An 18506-nucleotide genomic window follows, 5' to 3' on the forward strand; every position below is an offset into this window, starting at 1 on the left:
TATATTCCCCCCTTAACTTGTGACACACCGAACCTTCTCTCCACAAGTCATCTTCCCTGTCCCTCTCAGATTCTGGCTCTCTACCAGGAGCTCTTTTGGCTGATATGATAGATGGTTTGTGTTTAACCCAGCTCTTTCCATGTGTGAAAATGTACATCACTTCTTAAAAAGAGAAGACATCTTTCTTTTCTTCCTCTTCTTGTTTTATATTTATGTCGTTAGGGCTAGAAACTCCAAACTTTTGGCCATGTGGAAGGTAGTTAGAGTTACAAACATCAAAATCCAGCAGATTGAATTTAAGTGCAGATTCTGCCACAGAAATTGGCTGCATGAGCTTGGATAAATTAAAATATTTCCCAGGCATCATGTTATGTGAGAATTAGGAAAGTAAAAACCCAAAGGGGTTATTATGTATGCAAAGTTATTATATATATGATATATAATAAATATTCATTTTATGTTTACGACTGCTCTGGTTTCCATAGGAAAACTTAGTCCTCAAGAAAACAAATAATCACACAATAAAATCCCAGGGAATGCTATTGTGAGTTTGAATTGTTTGGGAGCTTCTTGTAGCAGCCAGATTATACCAACCATTTCCATACTTCTGAGAAGGAAGAAATAATCATTTCTACCTCATGAAAATATGCTAAATATGCTGGTAAATATTTTAAAGATTGTTTCATCTTAATATAATGATAAGCAGGTTTATTTTTCACTAGTTAAAAAACACTGTTTAATATATTTTATAAAATCATTCTCCATAAAATTATGATTTACCTTCATTTATAGAAAATTCTTTTTGTGTCCCTATAAGCTCATAATGTACTGAGTCCCCTATGTCTCGATCAGTCGCTGTCAACGTGACCAGCTTTGTTCCAACAGAGAGATTTTCATAAATATTTATAGGTGCATCTGGTACAGATCTGTGGGACCAAATGATGTTTTTTATCAATCACTATAAACAAATGTCTCTTCATCTATGTTACACAGCAAATATTTTAAATTTCATATAATATATATCATGTAACAGTTTCAGGTCTGGCCTTCTTAATGTTTTTTCATTTTACATTATTAAATCTATTAGAGAATGTTTACATTTTATGAAAAGAACCTAAAAGTTTCTTTTACCTGTATCATTTTTCAAGTCCTTCTACTGATTGGTAAATTGTACTTTATTCCAGATTACAAAATACTACAAATGTTTTTGCAATGATTTTCATTATCTTTGTGTTTGGGCATATGTCCATATCAGCAAGTGCTTATTACACAAATTCTCTTGAATACCTACATTGACTTTGCAATATGAACATATCAATGTACATTTTCTATAATATTTTTATTATTAAAAATAAATACCAGAAAAATATGAAGCTTTGGATTATTCCACCAAAAAAATACTGATTCTCTTCTGTAGTTTCAGGAGCAAAATATCAATGACTTGGCTTCCAGTGCATGTAAAAAGAACAATAAAATACAACTCATCGAGGTTTACTTTCTAGATCATTTAAAACATTTAAAAAAAAATTAACAGTGGAAACAATAGCCAAACACTGGTCTTTATCCTGCTATAAGAAAAATTTCTGTGGCTTAATCTTATCAATTAAATATTTAGATTACTCATTGCTTACACAAGAACAGGACTCTCATCATTGACATGCTGGACGTTGATACTGATGGTGCCAATGCATAACTCCAAAGACTGGTTTTCCCTATTTCTCACAGCAATCACTAAATGGAAATGCTAAAATAAATAAGAGAAGATAGAATGTGGGTTTTTATAAAGTGCTTAAAATATGCAGTTTTGGCCGGGTGCAGTGGCTCATGCCTGTAATCCCAACACTTTGGGAAGCTGAGGCGGGCAGATCACCGGGGGTCAGGAGTTCGAGAACAGAATGGCCAACATGGTGAAACCCCATCTCTACTAAAAATACAAAAATTAGCCAGGTGTGGTTGCGGGTGACTGTAGTCCCAGCTCCTCAGGAGGTTGAGACAGGAGAATCACTTGAATCTGGGAGGCAGAAGTTGCAGTGAGCTGAGATCACGCCACTGCACTCCAACCTGGGCAATAAAGAGTGAAACTCCATCTCAAAAAAAAAAAAAAAAAAAGCAATTAATTTCCCTTTACATAAAAAATACTTTAAAAATAAAATTGAAAAACACTTTAGAAAATTGGAAGCATAAGAATGTAGACCCACTCCCCAAACACTATAAGGCCATTTGTCAAAAAGAGTATCTTTTGTACCTTTGTACAGATTTCTGCAATTATGCTTCCAATTTTCATGTAACTTAGATCATATTTTCCAATGTTCGGTTTGGGCATACATATCAGATTTAAATTTGTAGAAGTACCAAAATAAAAGAGTAAGTTTTATTGTTTAGGAAAAACTAATCCGTGCAACTAAAGAACTATCTTACTTTTGGAAAAATTAGAAAGAACACAAATACCTTAGAACCCTTAAAAAATCTAACGCTTCATTTGAAGAGATGATATGACAATGCCTCAAATAATGAAGAAATGTGGTCTAACAAGGTAATCACGAATAAGTGTGATGAAGTCAAATAATGATTTTAATTTTGTTTTATTAAATGTAATTCTATGGCCAATAAGCAGATCATATTTATAAAGAAAAATAACTCCAAATTATATTTAATCCTATGAGATTATACATTATTGAAACTTCTATTTTGCGTATATTTTATTTTATTTTCTTTTATTTATTTATTTTTTAACTCTGAACTTTTTATTGGCCTCCTGCTCCCCAAAGGGTATCCTGCTTCTGCTGGCTTAATGCCTCAGAACTTTGGTGTCCTTGGTCTCAGACACCACTTTGCCATCCACTATCCGGCGGATGGTGGTCTTTTGGATGGTTTGCATGGAGTTGTTGCTGTCCAAGGCATCACCAAGATTGAATTCCTCGCCATCTTCCAGCAGGCGGCGGTAGGTGGCGATCTCAGCTTCCAGCTTGACCTTGATGTTCAGCAGGGCCTCATACTCCTGGGCCTGTCGCTGGCCCTCTGCCCGGGTCTGTGCCAGCTCTGACTCCAGGTGCAGCAGGATCCCATTGAGCTGCTCCATCTGTAGGGCATAGCGGGCCTCCACCTCCCTCAGGCTGTTCTCCAAGCTGGCCTTCAGATTTCTCATGGAGTCCAGGTCGATCTCCAATGACTGGACTGTACGTCTCAGCTCTGTGAGCGTCGTCTCAGAGCTCCAACCTCCGCAGACTGTGTGGTGACCACTGTGGTGCTCTCCTCAATCTGCTGAGACCAGTACTTGTCTAGCTCCTCTCGGTTCTTCCGAGCCAGCTCGTCATATTGGGCCCGGATGTCTGCCATGAGCTTGGCGAGGTCCTGAGATTTGGGGGCATCTACCTCCACGGTCAACCCAGAGCTGGCAATCTGGGCTTGTAGGCCTTTTACTTCCTCCTCATGGTTCTTCTTCATGAAGAGCAGCTCCTCCTTGAGAGCCTCGATCTGTCTCTAGCTGCAGTCGAGTGACATTGGTGTCATCAATGACCGTGCAGAGCCCATGGATGTCGTTCTCCACAGACTGGCGCATGGCCAGCTCGGTCTCATACTTGACTCTAAAGTCATCAGCAGCAAGAGGGGCATTGTCAATCTGCAGAACGATGCGGGCATTGTCCACAGTATTTGCGAAGATCTGAGCCCTCAGGTCCTCGATGATCTTAAAGTAATGGCTCCAGTCTCTGACCTGGGGTCCCTTCTTCTCCAAGTGCTCCCGGATTTTGCTCTCCAGCCTCCAGTTCTCGGTCTCCAGGCTCCTCACTCTGTCCAGGTAAGAGGCCAGGCGGTCGTTCAGGCTTTGCATGGTCTCCTTCTCGTTCTGGATGCCTCCCATTCCTGCCAGACCCCCGGCCATCCCTGAGGCCAGGCCCCCGGACCCCATGCCGCCCCGGAAGCTGGTGGAGCGGTACACGGAGATCCAGGAACCAGAGCCCCCGGCGCCTGCACAGGACTCAGGCTTTGCCGACCTTTTGCGTATATTTTAAATAGCTGAAAAAAAGTCTGAAGATCACAAGGAATATTTAACTAAAATCTGGCACAATCAACAACATATTACCATTTAATTAAAGTGTTGTCCAGAAAAAAAAATGTATTAACTATTTGTTCAGTAAAATAGTAGGAGAAAAATGTATAAATTGCTTGTTTTGAAAAAAGTATGGGAGAAAAATGAAGTGTGTGGTGGCGTAGTAGTTGGGATAAGAGTATAAACACAGCATTTTGCATACAGAAGGTATTAAATACAAAGTTTTTGAACCAATGAATTTATTGTTTCTTGGTGTTTTACATTTTACAAAGCACTTAAAATTGGTAGCTAGAGTTCATGCTTTTATTCAAGAAATACTTCTTGGCCACTACTGATGCACTGTGCAGAATAGTAGAGAAAAGATCTGAATTATAAATAATCTTACCATGGGTGAAGTCACATTTCAGTGGGGAAGACTGACATGTAAACCAAAAAAAAAAAAAAAAACGGTGAAATTTTACCAGTGAACATTTGCTTTTGTTTGCTTTTAGAAGAGGTTGTTGTAAGTGTAAAACAATTTGCCACAATCCTTCTAGGATACCACTGAAATAAAATTATATGACGGACACACACACACGTGGGTTCAGAAAGAAATTCGTAATCAAGATTATACTAATTATACTACCAATACATACATATTTGGTGTGAGAATTGTCAAGGCATGAAATTAACATGTAAGCTTGCTGAGGCCAGTGATGCCCTATTGAGGCCCAGCAGACAATTTCTCAACTGTCCAAATAGATTTTGTATACCTTCTAAAGGTGACTTCATGGGTGGGGAGCAAAGAAATAAATAAGTTTAAAAAAAGCACCATGAACTTTAGTCAGAGAAGAGGTAAAAAATCAGGACTCAAATATCAAAATTAAATGATTGGTAAATTGAATTCAGCATTATATATTGAAGACTATCTCATATGGGATTGGTTACAGGTCAGAACATAAGGATGCTATAAAAATAAAAAAAGTATTAAAGTATCTCAAAACATTGAAAAATTAAGGGAAAATAAGCAATATAATCATCTGAGTAGTTGAAGAAAAATTATAAAAGTCAACATCGAATTTCTGATAAAACCTCTAAACAAACTAGGAATAAAAAAAGAATTTCTTTACTTAAGGAAGATTACCCACCAAAATGCTACTGTAAAAATCACTGTTGTTTGAAACAATTAAACAATGTCTTTTAAAATCATGACAAGATAAAGATGCCTGCTATTACCATTTCTAAGAAACGTTGTTCTGGAAGTCCTCATCAGAAAAATAAGATAGATAATATAAATAAAATTTTATAAAGATTAGAGAGAAAGGAACAACTGCAATTTTCCACAGATATTTTATGAATGTTAACACAGAAAAATAAAAGATCACTTCAAAATTATTAGAATCAATGTAAAATTTTAGCAAGTTTGCTGTTTTTATGAGTAAGATACAAGATCAATAGTTTTCTATAAAACCACAAATAACAACTAGAAAACAAGAATTTGCAATAAAACTCAAGGAATGTTAAACATATGATGTGTAAGAACTTTATAGAGAAAATACAAAATCTTATTGAAGGATTCAAATAAGTGTTTAATAAATACATGAATTTGCTAGGTTTATGATGATAAAAATGTCAGTTCTCTCTAGTATAATTTATGAATTAAGTACAATTAAAATCAAAATGTTGGCTGGGCACGGTGGCTCACACCTGTAATCACAGCACTTTGGGAGGCTGAGGTGGGTGGATCACCTGTGGTTAGGAGTGCGAGACCAGTCTGACCAACATGGCGAAACCCTGTCACTACAAAATTAGCCATGCCTGACGGCAGGTGCCCATAGTCCCACTAACTCAGGAGGCTGAGGCAGGAGAATCACTTGAACCTGGGGGGCGGAGGTTGCAGTAAGCAGAGATTGCCCCATTGCACTCCAGCCTGGGCAACAACAAAATAAATACAGAAAAATAAAAATAAAATCAAAATGTCAATATGCACCTTCTAAATAAAGTTAATCCTGAACTTTGTATGAGAGAACAAAGAAACAAAAAGAAAAAAGGCAATTTGTTTAGGAGTGAATGGAAAACAACAAAATTGACTATAGGAGAAACGATCCTATAACACCAGAGTGAAAAGTATTCTTACAAGCAACTAGCCAAATATCGTGGAAAAATAGCTGTTTTCTTTCTTTTATTTCTTTAACTCTCACATAGTGAGATAAGTTCTGGTCAAAATATTTGCAGTTTAGAAAGTCATGTTTTAGTTAAGATGATGTTAAACAAACAAACAAATAAACACAACAACAACAATAGCCTGATAAGTCTACTACTGGAAATGTCCAGAATTGCTTAAAGAAACTGGAAAACATTTGACATTTAAATGGTCTCATTTTCCAGGATGATTTGGTAGGAAAAAATGATATGTTACGTGTTTTCTTCTCCTTATACCTCAATCTTCTTTCCAATTATTCGCAAATTTCAAATTTGATCAGGACATTGCAGGGAAAAAAGGCCACACCAGGTCTCCACAATCACATAAAGCCAAAGAGAAAGGCACTTTTTCAGATAATTCAAGACTAAAGAAGTGTACTTTTAGTTAATTACCCAGAACATTGCCTCTGTTCCATGCTGTTGAATATGGAGACAATCCCTTCTCCAACTTTTATACACACCCACAGAAACACACACAACGATTGAAATGATATTTAACTAAGGTCTAATGAAAAAGTACATATAATGAATCACATAAGCGCCTAAATTTATTTTCTTTTAAAATGAATTTCTGCTTGATCTGGGTGACTATGAAAATGCAATTATATAAATTTGAAAACTTTTTATTTCAACTTAGATAAGTTTTTAAAAATTATTTTATTGAAGGGTATTTAAAGGTATTCATTGTTTTATATTTAGTCTCACCTTAGGATTTGTTTCATAGTCCAAAAGAGGTTCAATGGTTTTAGAAATGACACCATTACGTGAATCCAAAGCAAAGTAGGCAGTGGCATTAACTGAAAAATTTAATATTAAAAACTGCAACACACACAAACATAGTTAATACATTATTAAGCATGAATCCTGAACTGACAGCTTTGATGAAATGATTTGGCAAGGTGTAAACCAAAATAAATTTTGTGAAGACCGTGCCTATAAATTAAAATCTGAACTCACTTTCAGTTCCAGACTTCAAAAATAATCTACATATTCTTTCACATTTTAGTTGTATTTTTTTCCAATGCATTTTATACTAAAATATTAGAGCATTTTTGGTGAATAGTTTTCAATAATTTCATAGTTTACTTTCAAGTGTTGCATTTATAGATTTTTCCAATATAAAAAAAAAGCTGTTCCCTCTTGAATATATCTAAAAGAGGATATCTAAAGGAGGAAGTATATCTAAAGGAGGAAGTATATCTAAAGGAGGCACCAAATTATTTGGAAAAAGCCATTTGATTTCATCTCTGAATTGATTTTCTGTATGGCAAAAATAAAATATTGCCTTGCACAAAGCTATTACTTTTATGGGCATCGGCATGTTTCTCTCCATTGTTATCAAAACAAATATTAAAGATTTTGAAAAGGATTTCATAAAGAAATTATACTGTAAACACTTACATCCAGATTCCAGCCCATAAAAAAACCCCAATAAAACCTGGGAGATCTGATACCCAATGCCATTTCCAAAAAATGCATAATAGCCATTTTGATGGTCATATTAACCATCTTTCATTTGCCTGTAAGCGAACAACCAAAGTTGGCTTATATTAGACTAAAATCCTCTTAAATATCCTTATGAAAATAATCTCTTTGTTTTTCACATTATGGTTAATCATCATTTTCCAAATTTTTGTTTTCTCTTTCCTAATGACTTTTACAATAAAATCCAGATATTACATTAATTTTTGGTAATGGAAGCTATGCACGTAGACACATAAATATAACTGATACTATTGTAGACACCCATCCACCACACATATGGACATATTCTAGTTTAAATGCACACATCCACATACCCCAATATTCTGACTCTATCCTCCCAACACACACACTAACACATTCACACAAATAGATGAGCTGAGCCTGGTATACCAGGAATTACATTGTTCCTGTGTTGTCGTCTGTCCTCAGTCTGAAATTCACATGAGCAAAAAATGTAATCAAGTGTATTAATCAATATCTCATTATAATCAGGTAACCAGAAAAATTATATATAGACTAAATTCTCCACAGAGCTTTCTCCCAAACTTTTTAGTTTCAACCATATTCCCAAGTGATATTTGTAAGTGTATCACTATAGCAAGCATGAACAAACAGAAAAAAAGTTAGTCTCTTCTATGGAGAATTTGACTCACTAAATTTAGGGCAGAGTATTGCAGTATATTAATCAGATTTATTATATATTGCACCATCAATAAACAATTTTTTTCTTACAAATATAATTAGATTATCGGTCATATGTATACCAGAAATATTTCTGAGACAGTATACAGTGATGAATAACCTTAAATTTCTTCTTTACTCCCACTTAAGCTGTAACCATTTTATCATCTAAAATTTATTCTCTCCTCTTTATGAATTATTGCTAAAACTAGAATTAATATGAAGACCTAAAATATCCTTTACTCACATTGTATGTATAGTAAAGAAAATATGCCTGATTGGGATGAATAAAAGGCAATGAACAATGAAAGAACATTCTATTTATGCTCGTAAATGTCATCAGATAAATGCCAATAGATGTAAGCTCTAGTTTTTCACAATGCTTTCAGACCATTTGATATCTGTTGCTTTCATTTTAAAGCCAGAGCATTTTAATTCTATGTTACTACATCGAAAGGTTTAAGTCTCCTCTCTCACTTCAGTGACTACCATACATATGAAGAACACTTTAATTAACAGCCTGGCAAGATAATATTTTGTACATTAAAAATTGAGCACTCTTTTGGTTTTTTTTTTTTTCATCCAAGTTGGGCAAAAATAAATAGATGAAAATTAAAAAAAAAAAACTTACTTCAACTTCCTGTCCTAGATGTGGATCTCTTGAAAGAATCATATATATAAAAGTAGATGCAGGAATATTTTCAGGAACAGACACTGAAACACCTATACAATTACACAATCATAAACAATAATTTAAATTCAAATGTCTTTCTTTCACTTCTTGCTTCATGATGGTACCATAAATTACCATGCTGTATTTTCCTTAAAACGGTCTTCTTCATATTTGTTTCAGAGAAAAAAAAACCCCTACAAATACTTACTCCCATTAACATCAACATTTAAAAGAGCCATCATAGTTCAGGTTCATATTCCTGCATTTGAACTTTGGGCTACTATATGGAATGGGATATAATTGCTCAAAGTCAATGGTCACTAAGATACGATTTCTACTTTTACTATTTTATATTAGGATATTGAAGCTTTTTGTCTCCTTTCACAATCATGTACAAAAAAATAGAGCACAGCCTGTGAAGACAAGAAGAAATGCGCTTGAATTCCTGCTCCATCACTATTCTCACCTGTACAATGGGGATAAAGTACATCTCCAATCTTAGAGTAGTTCTGGAGATTAAAATACTATACATAACACATCTCGCAAATGCTCAACAAATGCTACTTGCCTTTTTCCAACCACAGCTCCTCATCCTCCTTCCAATGTTACCATGATTCTGTGTAATCCCAAAATCAAATAACATAAATGCACATTTAGACTACTGAGAGTTTCTTTACCTGTTACGTGATTCTACAAATACTTCTTTTAAAAGAAAAAAGGCTTACTGTTTACTGTGCAGCTGAATCTTGGATACCAAATCCAGTGAATACTGTATCACAATCTAGTCTGGGTAGTCCTGTAAAGGTCTCATATTGTTTGACTTTCTAAGGATATTATAGAATAATATCCTTAGAAAAGATTGGTGTGATTAGGAGTTGCTTATTTTGAACCTTTGTTTCAAACTGAACACATGTAGGCAGATTCTCTAATTTAGTGATTTGTTCTGGTTAATTATAGCAACTGGATAATTAAACCCAGTAAATGATTTGAATATGTGTGTGCCAAATCAGCAGCTTGAAAATCATGGCAATGTCTTTTCTTTGGTAATTGTTGGTCACAGAGACCCACAGAGTTGCCCTACTTTAAACAGAAAGTGACTTCTTGTCCTCTCTTCTCTTATGTCCCAAGACCCACAGCCCAGATGATGGAAGAGAAAGACATCCCGATCTTGATGCTTCCCTAGCAGTTTATGCTGGTTTAGCCAAACTTGTGGTAGAAATCGGGTCAAAATGACCTTCTTGAGATCCATGTGTATCTTTTTAAAGTTTACTATAATTTTGGAAGACTGAAAGGAAATTACAAAGAACATCAACTAAATTGTTTCAAAGTGGTCCAAAAGATCATATCTTCACAAACACCAAACCCATTCATTGGTACATTGCCAAGGCTCACCTAGGAGACTTTTCTTGGTTAAATTTATTTTCTGTGAACAAATTTCTTTAATATAAACTTCTATTTTTAGATAAGTTTAATATTATGTATATCAGAAGATATGTTCTGATTCAAAGTAAGAAATCTGTGTGCTGTGCGTTTTGGAACTTTTGGGTTTCCAAAAAGATGATGTTTCTGAAGATTGAGAAGAGATAATTCTGGTGGTAAGACATAGATAGAGCAGCAATGAATGGGCATCCAGGAAAAACAAAACAAAAAAGAGACTATTTTAATGAAGTTTGCCTTGTTCCACTTGCCCTCAACTTCTTTTTTGTCTTATTGCCTCCCAATTAGTTGGGTAGTTTCTTTTAATAGAAATACAGAAGGAAAAGCAGTAAAACAAAGAAGGTAGAAGGAGTAAAGTCTTTATGGTAGATGAGCAAATAAAGTTAGAAATAAACGGAGAGAAAAAAATGAAAAGACTAACTAATAGAGCAGATATAATTGTTGAGATCCAGTGGAACCAGCCAAAATTAAATCAAGCCAATCTATGTTTTCTGAGATCCAATCATGTGCAAGGCCTCAAATATATTCAAATGTTTTAAAGATTGTGTTTTTAGGTCCTCATGAAAAACACAAATACACGTAAGAGTGAGGTTAGGGAACAGTATATGAGGTTATGATTGGTTTGACACAAAGTATAATAGTATATTTTATCATTTTATACACAAAGACACGCTGATTCCAATAGATGATGCATGCTTTCTTTTATGAGGTAAGTAAAAGAATAAAATTTGATTTACAAACACTTAATTTATCAAACTTTTCAGGACTATGTCTATTGTAATCATACTGAAAGCTACCTCTATATATTACTTTAAATCTATTATAGTTTGTACAACTGAAAACTTATTTTAAGCAAGTATTTTTGGAGGCAAGTATAGCAGATGAAATAACTACATACTACTAGGAGTAATGATGACACTTAAGAGGCTGAAATTTTATAAATACACGTAGAATTTTTAATTTAAGAAACATTAAAAATTAATAGTGGAGCATGTTTACTAAAATCTTGGAAAAGAATAATTTATTATAATCATACAAAAATAAATGATTATATACAAATGGTATATATGTTTATAATTATTTATATGTGGTATATACATTATTATATACACCAAATTAAAGGAAATGCGTTTATAGTTTGTTATCATGTATCATTTCATGCTTATTATTTTTTGAAGATAATCTTTAATGGTTAGATAGCAATTCATCAAATGGACATAGTTTCTTTTAATCAATTTCTTATTCTTAGACATTTTGGTTATTTCAAACCTTATACTATTACAAACTTTGAACATAAATCTTGATTATATCTCCAATATGTCTCTAAAGAAGAATTCAGGGAGAAATACTCATCTACAGATTATAATCATTTTTAAAATAACTGTTTATGAAATAGTATTCTAGGTGGTTATTCTAAAATCCCACTTTATGAAAGTGATAATTTCTGTATATCCTAGCCAATGCTGAATTTTTTCCTATTATTTTCATATTTTGGCCAATTTAGGAGGTGAAAATTATATTTTACTGTTTAGATTTTTATGTTTGATAAATTGTGAGCCTACATATCAATCCATATGTTACAGATACACTCAGAATAATTTTGTCATTACTCCTATCCCTATCTACCACACACAGAAATGATAATTTGAATTCAAATTTGAATTATAGTAACTTTATTTTTTTTTCTTTGTAGGAACATGCTATGTCTCTCACTTTGCTTTTATTTACTTCCCATTTATAAAACTAGAAAGCTTAAACTATAATTCCAAGTTATATTTTTAAATTTTATTATTGTCTCATGAATTTTATCAATAAAATTGACTTGTATTATACCTGTTCCTGTAGAAAAACTTGGATCACAGGAAATAGGATCATCTACATTCTCCACAAAAACTGTAAACATATAGCTGCTGGTATTATTCCCATTATCTGTTGCCTCAATTTCCAAAGAGTAGATTTTGGAGTTACTTGGGTTGTCAAGATTCAAAGGCTGAAGAAGAGTGATTGTTCCTGTGGCTAATAAAAAGTAAATAAAATGAAGAAAAATGACCAAACTTGATAATTAAGTCTATGTTAACTTATTTATATTAATGATGTTTTAATTCACTTAACAGTATACTTCTTTCATACACGAGAAAAGCAATATTTAGCAATTCTACGTCCATTGGAAATACTTTCTTAAAAGCTTCTGTTGGGTGAGGTGGCTCACACCTGTAATCCCAGCACCTTGGGAGGCTAAGGCGGGCAGATCATGAGGTCAGGAGTTCAAGACCAGCCTGACCAGCATGGTGAAACCCATCTCTACTAAAAATACAAAAATTAGCAGGGCATGGTGGCACATGACTGTAGTCCCAGTTACTTGGGAGACTGAGGCAAGAGAATTGCTTAAACTGGGAGGCGGAGGTTGTAGTGAGCCAAGATTGCACCACTGCACTCCAGCCTGAGTGACAGAGCGAGATTCTGTCTCAAAAAATAAAATACAATAAAAAAAAGCTTCTGTTTATGTTTACATTGTAAATATAATTAAATATTAAAAATGGTTGCATCATATTTTTCTTCAAGTTTCTAAATTATCATTCATTTACTAAGCATAGATAGCATTCCTACTTAAAAAATATCAAACACAAACCAGAATATTTTACTTTATTTACAACAATAAATGATGTTTTTGAGCCTGAAAAATTCGTCAAACCATATTAAAATCTTAATCATTCATTGCTTCTGCCTTCTATCTTAACTCAATTTTATTGTGTACAAAAATGAAAAATGAGCTCAAACGTCAAACTTATAAAAAAAAAAATGGCAGCAACAGAAGTGACTCTTTATTTCTGGTACCATCACCTATCTTCCCTCCCAGAATTTCTTCTTTCTTGTTCAAAAATCTTCTACCTTGACCCTATCCTGAATATCTTCATAATTTCCACAAGGCCTTATGGAATCTCTTCTAAATTTTCTCTAGCTAGTACATCATTATTTAATAATGGACTTCTTCTCCCACTGGTATTTGGATCTTGAAGTTAAATGCATAAGTTGCCAACAACTTTCAGGATTCAAATAAATTATCTTAAATATTGAATGATTAGTATGATGGCTTTGTAATGTGCCACATTTGCTAAGCCAAACTGTATTTCTCAGAATTCTATTTTGTGTGTGTGTGTCAGTTTGGTGAGACACAGGGAAATTCTTGGCCAACTTGGAGGGTAGAAGGGTAGCAGCAGCCATTTTGTTTGTTATGCATATTTTTGTTGATCTGCTGTGTTATTGTTGGTGTGAACTAGCTTCAGCTAAATCTGAAACTGCTTGACCTACTGCTGGATCTTCTTTCAGCTTCCCTGACTCCTAGAACAGGTCTGTATACTCAGCCCTGTGATGAAAGGCTCAGTTTCTTCAGAACACCCACACAAGCAAGGTCAGAAGCACAAAGAACTAACATGGGTTTCAATTCATTCTTATGGGGCCCAGCACATGCTTGTGTGTTCCAGACTACCCTTAACCTTCCCAACTTTGTATGCATCTTCTCTTCCTTACTTCCTGCTTGAGGGGTGAAAGCTTCAGCATCAGACACAAAGTCTTACAGAGACTACTTAACTCACTGCTACAGTGTACTTTTTTTTTTTTTCTTCTTTTTTCTATGACATGAAGTTTCATTCTGTCACCCAGGCTGGAGTGCAGTGGCGCAATCTTGGCTCACTGCAACCTCCACCTTCCGGGTTCAAGTGATTCTCCTGTCTCAGCCTCCTGAGAGTAGCTGGGACTACAGGCGCCCACCACCATGCCCAGCTAATTTTTGTGTTTTTAGTACAGACGGAGTTTCATCATGTTGGCCAGGATGGTCTCAAATTTCTTGACCTCGTGATCCACCCGCTCGGCCTACCAAAATGCTGGGATGACAGGCATGAGCCACTGTGCCCAGCCTACAGTGTACTCTTAGTGGTTATTTTTCTCTGGTTGTACCCTGATTGATAAAACCAGCTAGTGTGACAACCCATAAGATAGAAATATTTCAGAACAGCAATCCTATTCACACAGGCAGAAATCTGTTCCTAACAAATATCCAAAACTTAGGCATTCTGGAAAAGTCCCAATTTTCTCAAATCAAATTGAAAAGATAGACATGACATTTCATCCTATAATTTATACGGATGCACAGAGCATTTGTATTGAGTGCCTCTGAAAAATGATAGCCAGTTATAAAAGCAAGGTATTACATCACCCATTATTTCACAAGAATGTCATTTTCAGAAACAGGAAAACAGCAACTGTCAAATACCACATGTTTGGGGAATGTTTTATTCTTCATATTTAATTTAATTTTGAAAGGGCAGTTTTACCAGCCTAAGATCTAATGGAATTGTAGAGATTAGATAGTGAATGTTTAGCCAACATAGGCTAAAAGTATTTATTTAAAACTTACAGGGGTCCAAACCAAACATTTTCTGCTGAGTCTTAAAGGAATAAATGATACTGCTATCTTCATCTCGATCTGTTGCTTTTACTCTTGCTATAATTTCTCCAACACATTTCTTCTCAGTCACATTAATAGAATCCAAAGGAAATGGCCTTAAGAAAAAATGGCAATAAAAAATTTTGAGGATGCAAATTTGAGAATTCTTACACACATAATTGCCAAGTTACGATAACCTGGAAATAATCTTTTGGATTTATCATATCACCTTTCTCTTGTCAAGAATTTAACAAGTCCCAAAGCTATTCAAATGTTGAACAAATCCATTTGTGGCACAAAGTTATTTAGCTTTTTGCAAAAGCATTATTTTTTAATCATATAGTCTCTAGCACTATGCACGTCAAAGACATGGCATAAAAGAGATGGAAAATGAAAAACAATTGGAACAGGGCACCTCCATTATTCCAGATATTCAATGCATGGAATAATTGGCAACTGAACATAAAGGACTAAATATATTCGTTTGCATCTTGTTATCTGATATGATGAAATTCTGTCCAAAGTCACCACCTACTAGGGCAAGTTTCCAGAAAGTTCTTGTAAATATATTGCTTAACCTCTTCAAGTTGTATGTAAAAGTCCTTGATCAATTTCCAAAACATTTCTGAAAGTTACATTTAGTTCTTATTCAGCCTTTCATTCAGGCATCAGACATTTATTGATAACCTACCATGTGTCACTCCAGTTAATGCACATATGACTAAGTGTTAGCCCTTGTTCAGATCTCACTGCTAACGGGAAACACAAGGATAAACAGCTATATTACTAGGTAATAGATGCTGTCAATTTGCTGCAAACTTAAAAAAGAGAGAAAACTAATTCTGGGGATAGAAGAGAGGTTCAAGGAAGTCCTCAAAGGAATGTAATTTCAAAGGAAAAGTGAGTGATGCCATCCCTTGAGCAACCTTCTTGATCGCAGTAATCTAATGTGGTTTCTTCTCTACAGAGTGTTTTCTCGTTTGTGCCACAATATAATGTAAATTATAATATTTATATTCTGGACCACATTAAATATTTCTCTTCATTAATTGTTACTTAACATGCAATTTCACTTGAGAGATGGAAAAAGGTAGTTGAGGGCAGCATTTTGATAATTTTTGTATTGTTTATAATATCTAACATTAAATTCTACTAAAAAGTAAAATCAGTAAGTTCATGCTTATTGAAGACATGAAGGCAGCAGAAAATTTTTCTAAAAAGTTGATGGTGACTCTACTACAAACACAGTCAGGAAAGTGATTCACACAAATAAAGGATAAACTAAGCTCCAAATTACCTTAAGTTGTTCAGATAATATAACTTAAATAAGTTGGGGAATCAAACAATGAATTATTCTCCTTAGTCATCTGTAGAGATATAACTTAGTGATATAAGGAAAGTAACTTGAAAACTATTTTTCTTTTTCCCTTTCATAATCTAAGAAGTATTTGATTCCTCTTAGATTGCAGTAATACATTTCATTACTACATTTTGAAGTATAGAAAAACATCTAATATTCATTGCGTTCATTATCTGCAAACAGTTTTGAATGCTACAACTATGCTTCCAGAGTATGAAAGTAAAATATTTTAAATTAAAGGCTGTAAGCTTAAGGTCTACCTTTCTTTTTATTTAAAATTAATGTAATTATTAAAAAGCAACATAGCAACTGTCAATAATCTTCAGGAAAGGAAAAGAAGATACACCAAGATCTTTTACCATATTACAATGTTGGTAACTTCTAAATTTGCTTTCCAGTATTTTCTAATACATATTTTACTTATTATCAGTGTATACCTTAATCATTGATACATAGTCATATGTTTTAACAACATCAAAAAAAATTTGTGTAGCTACATAATCTTTATTATCATTATTTATAACACGGTCGTCCTTGGTATCCATGGGTTTTATATTCATAGATTTAACCAACCATGGGGACAAAAATATTCCCTAAATACGGTATAACAACTACTTACACAGCATTTATACTATATTAGGTATTATAAGTAATCTAGAGATGATTTAAAGTATACAAGAGGATGTGCATAGGTTATATGAAAATAAAACTACCAGCATGGTGTCTCACACCTATAATCCCAGCACTTTGGGAGGCCGAGGTGGGTGGATTGGATCATTTGAGGTCAGGAGTTCAAGACCAGCCTGGCCAACATGGTGAAACCCCAGCTCTACTAAAAATACAAAAATTAGCTGGGCGTGGTGGCGCACACCTGTAGTCCCAGCTACTCCACTCAGGAGGCTGAGGCAATTGCTTAAACCCAGGAGGTGGAGGTTGCAGTAAGCCAAGATTGCGTCACTGCACTCCAGCCTGGGTGACAGAGTGAGACTGTCTTAAAAAAAAAAAAAAAGAAAGAAAAGAAAAAGAAAATAATACAACATTATAAAAGATTCTTGAGCATCCATAGCTTTTGGTATTCAGGGGAGTCCTGGAATGCATGCCCCACAGACACCAAGGGCCGACTGTATATGTGAAAAGTTTATTTTAACCATTCTCCTATATATATACCTTGAAATAAATATGCTTACTCAAATTGAGGCTTCTCATCATTTATGTTTCAATCAAGATAATTAGTGTTCCTTGACAGAAAAGACCTGTTGTATCTGTTGCTTTCAGTACAAGGTGGAAAACCTGGAAAAGAGTTTTTTAAAACTTTACAAAATGCTACTTTGTAATACATATATAGTTTCACAATATGCATCCTGTTAGGTTTTTGTTTTGTTTTCTCCAACTAGATTCTTATTTTTCTTCTCATTAGCTAAAAGAAATACAAGCGATTTCTTACTTGCATTTACTTATCTTTCTTAGATTCATTATAAGTTGCTTCATTTCATATGCCATTAAATTTCACTCAAAAGTCTGTGTAGCTTGGTTATATGCCTCATCCAGTGCACTGAAACTATTGACAAAGCAAGCTGTTTGATGCTAAACCCCAGAAATAGGAAGATGGGCTACTCTTTGGGATCTATGACACAAGGAATTTCTGAACAGTTGAGAATGTCATCAAACATTGAATATTCTTCTCCTCAGCCTGTCACCCATCTCACCCCTTAGAAACCATTTATTCATATCAGGAAATGCCCTTTTGAAAACAAAAACAAAAACCAAACACCACTGAGGCAGTAAGTATCCACTAAAAACCCTTTTTGAGCAGATATTCAATAAAACTCTACAGTGTATAAGACTCCATGCTGAGGAAAGGGCTGACAGTGATTGTACCAAACTTCAGTCCCTTGGATAGGTAATTACATGTCAGATGTCATATAATGAATCGATGAGTTATGCAGTGGAAAGATGAAAGTGATCTTAAAGGACTTAGTAGGAGATAGGTTGAATGTTGGTCAAGGCAGGAAGTGAAGAGGCCCAGAAAGAATCAGAGATGTGGAGCTGAACGGTTTATATGCATGATGTCCATTTATCTTCCATCTAACCTATCTCATATTGTAGTCCTAATACTCAAGCTGCTTAAAAGGTATGTATCATTGGCCTCTCCACCATCCTCTGACATACAACACATCAAATTGAAATTTAAATAGAA

At 34.5% G+C, this 18506-nt stretch overlaps 1 pseudogene across 1 annotated transcript in view; it reads right to left on the reverse strand.

Moving 5' to 3' along the window:
• Positions 1 to 2731: 2731 nt before the first annotated feature.
• LOC105543928 overlaps positions 2732 to 18506 on the reverse strand; it is a 35506-nt pseudogene continuing 19731 nt past the window's right edge. Inside the window, exons 5-10 of the transcript XR_001006691.1 lie at positions 16247 to 16269; positions 14920 to 15065; positions 12339 to 12521; positions 9027 to 9118; positions 6935 to 7026; positions 2732 to 3992 (exon numbers count right to left, since the gene is read on the reverse strand). The product of XR_001006691.1 is annotated as a keratin, type I cytoskeletal 18-like (transcript). The remainder of the gene's footprint in view (positions 3993 to 6934; positions 7027 to 9026; positions 9119 to 12338; positions 12522 to 14919; positions 15066 to 16246; positions 16270 to 18506) is intronic.

Source organism: Mandrillus leucophaeus, unplaced genomic scaffold (assembly GCF_000951045.1).
Source record: "Mandrillus leucophaeus isolate KB7577 unplaced genomic scaffold, Mleu.le_1.0 Scaffold293, whole genome shotgun sequence".
Taxonomy (NCBI): domain Eukaryota; kingdom Metazoa; phylum Chordata; class Mammalia; order Primates; family Cercopithecidae; genus Mandrillus; species Mandrillus leucophaeus.